The sequence below is a fragment of the Trachemys scripta genome, chromosome 7, assembly GCF_013100865.1.
Source record: "Trachemys scripta elegans isolate TJP31775 chromosome 7, CAS_Tse_1.0, whole genome shotgun sequence".
Classification (NCBI taxonomy): Eukaryota; Metazoa; Chordata; order Testudines; family Emydidae; genus Trachemys; species Trachemys scripta.
Genome location: NC_048304.1, coordinates 39,152,730 through 39,159,589, shown reverse-complemented (window position 1 = coordinate 39,159,589; position 6,860 = coordinate 39,152,730). Strand labels below are relative to the sequence as shown.

The following is a 6,860-nucleotide window of genomic DNA, read 5'->3' as shown; positions in this document are numbered from 1 at the left end:
AGATGGACAGCCCTGAGGCCCTGTCCGGGGCAGCCTTTTATACACTTGCCCGGGAAACCCCTTGGAAAAGGCAGGAAACCCCTTCTGGGAAACCCCTTAGGAAAAGAAAAATAAAAACCATTCTGACTGGAAGTTGTTTACAACTCCAGGAGAAATAAAAGAGCAGGAAAAGTAATCCATAGCTCAGGTGGGCATAAAACTCCATTTTGGAACCAACATGGATTCTTGTAGTCACAAAACATCTGAAAGTGAACCCAACCTAACAGCCCCCCACTCCACCCTTTTCCCCATGTCCCCACCATCTCTTCCCGCCCCCTTCCCTGAGTGAGCTGTGTTCTCGCTCTCCCTCTCCCCCCACCCCGAGCCTCCTGTGCATCACAAACCAGCTGATCGCAATGGGCGGGAGGCACGGGGGAGGGAGGAGGAGGCGCTGATCGGGGGTGCCGCCAGTGGGTGGTAGGCCCTGGGGGAGGGAAGAGGGGCTGATGGGGCTGCTGGTGGGTGCTGAGGAACCACCATTTTTCCTCAGAGTCAGCTGTTAGCAGGAGCCACATATTATCTTCTGAAGACCTGCATGCGGCTCTGGAGTCACAGGTTGGCCACCCCTGTTGTGGGTGATAAAATAGGTAAAGATATTAAACATACATTTATGGTTACAAGTTATTACCATGATTTACCCCAGTCCCTCTGGTATGGAATGTGAGCGACCCAGGTTCAAATCCCTGCTTTGTCTGATTCAGAGAGACCTGGTATGAAAAACAGTTGCAGGGTTTTGAACCTGTGTCTTTAACATCCCAGGCCACCATGAATGTCACACTCTCTCTCTCCAGTCTGGAAACAGACATTGACACAACTATGGTTTTGTGAAAATGTTTGAAAGGTTTGGTTTTCGTTCAAATAAACAGCAAAAACAAACTTCAAAAACCTCAGAAGTTGCCCCAAAATAGAATTGTTGTCTCCCACTCAGCTCTAAGGTACGCGTGCCTCAAGCTTGGCAGACCTGTTCTTGGCACAGAACCCAGAGAGGTCGGAAATAATGAGTGTACAGCTAAAGGTAGCTGTATAGCTCCAATCCCAAGGAATATACTGGGGCCAGTTCAGCCCCCAGCACAAGGGTCGCTCTGAATTGCATCAGCAGTAATGGCCCATAGGGTTAGTTATGCCAGATAGAGAAGAGCATTGCAGATTGCCAATCAGCCATGTCTCCTTCATCCTTGATGCACCCTGATGTGAGCCTCCACACACATCCCATAGAGTGGTTGCAAGCGGATGCCATAGAATAAAACCAATGGAATGTGTAAGGTGTTCAGAGTAGAGAGTTTACAACTGACAGTGGAGTTTGTAAGCTTCACCAGGCACTGAATTCTTTAAGTCAACAAGCATGCACATAACTGCACACTTACCTAGCTGCAGACACTTTCACAGCAGTCTTTGCTTTAAGACACACCTGTAATGTTAAAGAACATGTCTACTGCATATCCTCAGCATACAGTTTGCAAGTCATAATATCTTGGTTAATGCAAAACTTTCCCTTTCCCCCACCCCATTCCAAACCAAGCAAAGCCATAAATACTCAGCAAGGACTATGAGCCCAATCCTGCAAACACTTACTGCCTATGTAGTGCTTATTACCATTCAAAAACCAATGGGATTAAGCACAGTAGTAAAGACCACTGATTTTACCACTGCTACTCTGCTTTAGATTAGAATCCAACCCACAGAATCTTTAAATGGAAAATTCCACCCAAGCCTTTTGATCCCTCTCTGTCAGCACAATGTTCCTAGTGTATAGTCACTAGTATTTTGCCTAGCGTATAGTCACTAGTATTTTGTCCTCTCTACATAAAACATACGGTATGATACATTTCCCCCTTCTCTTTCATGAACATTTCTATGGCAAATTTACGGAATTGTATTTCAGGTGGGAACATTGCTGAGGTTGACGATTTTCGACTACATGAAGCTCAGCGGATGACTACTGGGAGCACCATTTGGCATTAAAGGATTTGTTTTATTTTAAACAAAAATATTTTTCCGGCATCCATGCTTTCAAGAACTGTAAATATTTATGAACAAACCATAGTACTACAACCACATCTGCTATTATTTGCAGAGGAAGTGTTTGCAATTCAGAATCAAACATTATAAATTTTGTGTTTGGAAACAGCATCCCACCTTTTCTTTATCCTATAATCACATTATGTTTAAAGACTTCACTGAAGAAAATATTTAGTAAGATTGTTGCCTGTACCACACTTTTTATAACAGAGATATCTGTTACTTGAGTAATAAGCTACACAACTCAAATACCGTCCCTTTTTTTATGGGCATGGTACTATTGCAGATGAGGATGAACAGGATTTGGGGTGCCCACACAGAGTACACACAACCCAGCTCTGCAAGGACTCCTTGCATGCCACAGCTGATCAGGTTTGTTGGGTCAGGAGTACATTGAAATTAGGATCAGTGGTTTCCTTTTACTTATGAGGTACAGGTACCAATTCCATACTTGAACTAGGACAAGGATAGCCGAGCAGCTACTCCACAATAGAAGAGAAGAGATGCCTTCTGCCCCACACTTTGAGCTACTCCTCAGAGTCAGGCTCAGCTGGCTCAGTCTGTGCACTGGGCACCTATTTCTCTAAGCACAGTAGAAGTGATAGCTTAGGGTTTGTCTTCACTGCAAAGTTAAAACAAGCTACAACAGGAGTGTTGGCCCTGATCCTTATCCACATACAACAACCCCTAATGCAAGTCTGGTGATGCTTGTAACTCAATTTGGCTGGCTTGTCAGGAGGTGTATGCTACAGCCTGAGTTAGCACAACCAGTCAGTTGCTAACATGACCATTCTCTGGTGTGGACATAGGTTAGCATCACTTAAATGCCCCTGCTCTTCCAATGCTTTCCCACAATTCCCCCCATGTGCCCAGAAAGAACAGATAACTTCTCCCACAATTGACTGGGAAAGAATTCAGAGAGCCACTCAGCTTCCTGAAGCACAGGGAACTATGGGATATGCCCCCAGAAGTCCTAGCGTCACCAGTGTGGACATAGCAGCTCCAGTGCTATTTAGCAGGGTGGCTGCTCTCACTCAAACTAGGCTAACTTGAAAGGAATAACTCAAGTGTATGTAACTCCCAAGGAGATTACTTAGATTCCTGGGGCTTTGTCTGCTGGCAGCTCAGGGAGAGGCACACTGTCCCTGGTAGGGAGGGGGAGCCAAGGCAAAATCAGAGTCTGCCCAGCAACCAATAGGGAGTGAGATGCCCCTCCCAGGGAGTTCAAGAAAGGGGAGAAGCCATTTTGAGCCAGGGCAAGGGTAGGACTGGCTGTGTGGGGAGCTGGTGAGTCCCAGGCCTGCATGCAGGGTTCCCCCTGAAAATTGGCCTCTAGGAATCCGAAAGCAAGATCCCTCCACTGGGCTTTTCCTTCATGCTAAGCATTGTATTAGATAAAATATACTGTTTCAATTAACTATTAATAAGATGTTTTTAAAATACTGTTAAGTGAATCACAGACTTTAAACTGAAATTCAAAATGGAGTATATGAACTCTAACTTTGAACTCCATCTTTGAGAGGGGACTTCTTTACTACAAAGAGGGCTTACTACAAAGACTCTAGCTTAAACCAGTCAGAACCGGTTTTTCCCGCCAAGACCAGCCCTCAGTGTTCTATCACCTCAGAAGCATTCCATCACCTCAGAACTCTTCCCGCCAAAAAGGCTTTATAAGGACTTGTTCAGCGCCTGCGCGGGGCGGTCCATTCCAGCGGCAGCTCGTACGCGGTCAGGTCTTCGCAGAGCTCCAGAGCTGAGATCAAAGAACAACATCTATCCCGTAGTGTGTTTGAAGAAGAGGAGTCCTGTCATCGTCATTCCTATATCCTGCATTTCCTGGTGCCCATCATCCCAGAGGGTCTCCTCGCCAGCGATGAGAACCATCAGTCATCTGGACTCCCCAGTGTTCCTCCTCAAGGGCTCTAAATCAGTCCAAGAGTTGTAGGTCCTGGGCATCATGCCTGTACATGACATCTGCTACATCAGAGCAATAGGAGAAAGGTTTCTGTGTTGGGGTATTGTTTATTGTTTTGTAGAATCCCACGGGAGGGTTTATGGGTCTGAGCTCCAAGCTCTGAGTGTCAGTCACTGATTCACTGTTTTACTGATTCATGGTTTTGCTCTTTTACTGTGTTTTTCTTGCATTTCTCCCCCATTCTCCCCAGTTTCCTGTACCTTTTACCCTTAATACACTCACCTTGTTTGTACTTGATTATCTGGCTTCCTCTTTATTTGATTTTATACTATACAGGAGGGAGGGTGATAGACACAGGAGAGAGACGAATCTGCAGCTTCGAAAAAAGGGGCTTTCCTTTCTTATTTCCTTTTTCCTTATCATTTCTAGAATTTTTCCTTTAAAGCGTTGCCTTCTTCCCCTTGAGGTAACAGTTGCAACATCTAACTTTTGGTGCCCTGCCACTTAAAGGAAGTCATAACTGTTAGGTCAGGAAAATAATAATAGATAATAACAGATAAGGCTGCAAGGAATCCCCTAACAGAAGACCGATTCTCTGGTTCCTACTGTAAACTCCAGTATCTGTCACCTGGGTAGATGCCAATCGATCCACAATAAGTATACTCTTTCCCCTCCACCCCACCCCATCCCCTCTATAGAAATGAAGCGACGGAATCAATGTATGTGAACCTAACAACTGGGGTTTTATTATGGGGAAACTGAGGTACAATGAAAGAATGGAGAAAAGACGCATACAGTAACAACAGAAATTTCTCTTACAGGTACAACAACTCGGATTAAGGTGGCCTAAATCCAGGACCCAAATTATACCCACGGGAATACAAGGTAAGTAAATATGTAGACAATCACCCTCCAGCGGTCGCTTAGGACCTCAATCCTTTGACTTTCTCAGAGCCTCTGGAGAGGAGCACTAAGGCGTCCCTCGATGGCTTATTTCTCCCTCCTTCAATTCTTCAGATGGTATAGTGGCAGGCTTCTTCCGGGTGGCATGAAATTTTAGGCAGCTTCCAGGCATCTGGCTAATGCTGATGATGGTAAGTATCGGAGTCTTCCTAAGTACCTGTGAAAGCAACCTGCACATTCTGCCACTAGAACGGGCAGCCCTGGTCTGGGGTAACTGCCCTCTATTTAGAAGTTCTAGGGCAGGAAGTTCTTGGAGGAAACCCCCTAGAGCCCCTGGGAAAATCCGGTTAGGTCTGGTATTTGGTTACAGCTTAAGGTTCCATTAACCGTTAACTGTCTATCTAGCCACTTCTAGTGACTAAACACTCCATTTATATCCAAAATGGATTCCTTTATAAACAAAATGTATTCCAATCAAATAAAACAAAACACAATAAATCAATATTACAGTATTGTACAGTCCAGTACAGTACAAACGGGCTTTAGGGGTTTGCCCCCAACATAACCCTGAGTTAGGTACTCAGACTTGTTATATAATGCCTAGGGAGAGACAGGCTCCTTAGAATGATATTCACAAAAGCCAGCACACTGAGCAAGGAGCTGCCTAAGCCAGCCAATGGGAGATGCTGCCTAACCCCTGCAGGATGGTATGGTGTTGTGATAAACTGGGGGAGAAAGTGGTGCCACCCCCTTTATAACCTTTAGCCCAGTAGTTTGTGCACATCCTGGGCTGGGATGTGGGAAACCCAGTTTCAAATTCCTCCTCTGGCTGATGTGGAGCAGGCACATGCATCTCCATCTCTCAGGTGAGTGCCCTAACCCCTGGGCTGGGGGGTACTCTGGAGCACGTCGCACCTGTTGAAGCTTTTCCACTCTGTATATATAAACAGTCATTAGAGCAGAGAGACTAGACCATGGGTCTCCTACTATCCAGCTGAGTACCCTAATCACTGGGCTAGAGTCACTCTCTCTATAGCCCAATCAATATTGACACACTGTGGAACAGCTTCAACTGGCAAGCCTGCTCCAGAATACCCCATAGCCCACCATTTGGTGAACTCACCTGGAAGGTGGGAGATCCAAATTCAAATCTCTGCTCCACAGCAGGCAGGAGGAATTTGAACCTGGGTCTCCTACATTCTGAGTGAGTGCTCTTAGCTTTAGTCACTGGTTCTAAGGACACCACTGGCATGATTTGTGAGGGATTAGGTGTGCTCTAAGCACATCTACCTGAGCAGACCCTGAAGTCAGGATAGGTGGGGAAAGGCCTACTTTGCGAATCTTGCTTGGGCTTAGGTACAAGTTAAGTGCCCAGCTGTTGGGCAGTGTCAGGACTCACTCAGTTGTCCATGGACCCAGCCCACTGAAACATAAGTGCCTATGGACTTTAGATGTCTGCAGGGTTAGGAGGCAGCTGAGCAGGGGTTCTGTGAATGCCAGTGGCACCTTCGTTAATCCTACCCTTTGTGCCTTAGCTTTACACACTTTTATTTCCCAGATTCCATGTGCTGGACACAAGAGTATCTCATAGATATTCTATTCCCTGCACAGAGAAGCCTGCCTTCATTTGTGGGTGGGTGTAGATTTTGCCATCTGTTCAGCAATGCTCTCTTCATGCACAGTGCAGCTTGAGCAACCCCCAACTTGCTTGAATGTAACAGATTTGTTATACAACAGCATTACCCTCCGAACTAGGTAAGGTTATGCTAGAATGTGATAATAGCTGCCGTTCAGCAAGTCTTTGATCTATAGACCTAGATAAAGACAATTGGGTTTGCTAAGCACCTTTCTTTCAGGCCCAAGGGCAAGGAGAAATTAAACCCCTTTATTTAGTGAAATAGCTAGAAACAATAGAAGCCACAACCCAATTTTATTCTTCTTAATGCAAGATTATATTTTCATGAAGGAGAAAAATCTGTGACTG

General features: G+C 45.5%; 1 protein-coding gene and 1 long non-coding RNA gene across 4 annotated transcripts in view; one reads left to right on the top strand and one right to left on the bottom strand.

The window, feature by feature from the left end:
- HRH1 (histamine receptor H1) overlaps positions 1-6,860 on the top strand; it is a 439,225-nt gene that overhangs the window by 145,449 nt on the left and 286,916 nt on the right. The window lies entirely within an intron of this gene.
- Positions 333-6,860, bottom strand: part of LOC117880413 — an 84,479-nt gene continuing 77,951 nt past the window's right edge. Inside the window, exons 2-3 of the long non-coding RNA XR_004646529.1 lie at positions 1,404-1,447; positions 333-605 (exon numbers count right to left, since the gene is read on the bottom strand). This is a non-coding gene — a long non-coding RNA (uncharacterized LOC117880413). The remainder of the gene's footprint in view (positions 606-1,403; positions 1,448-6,860) is intronic.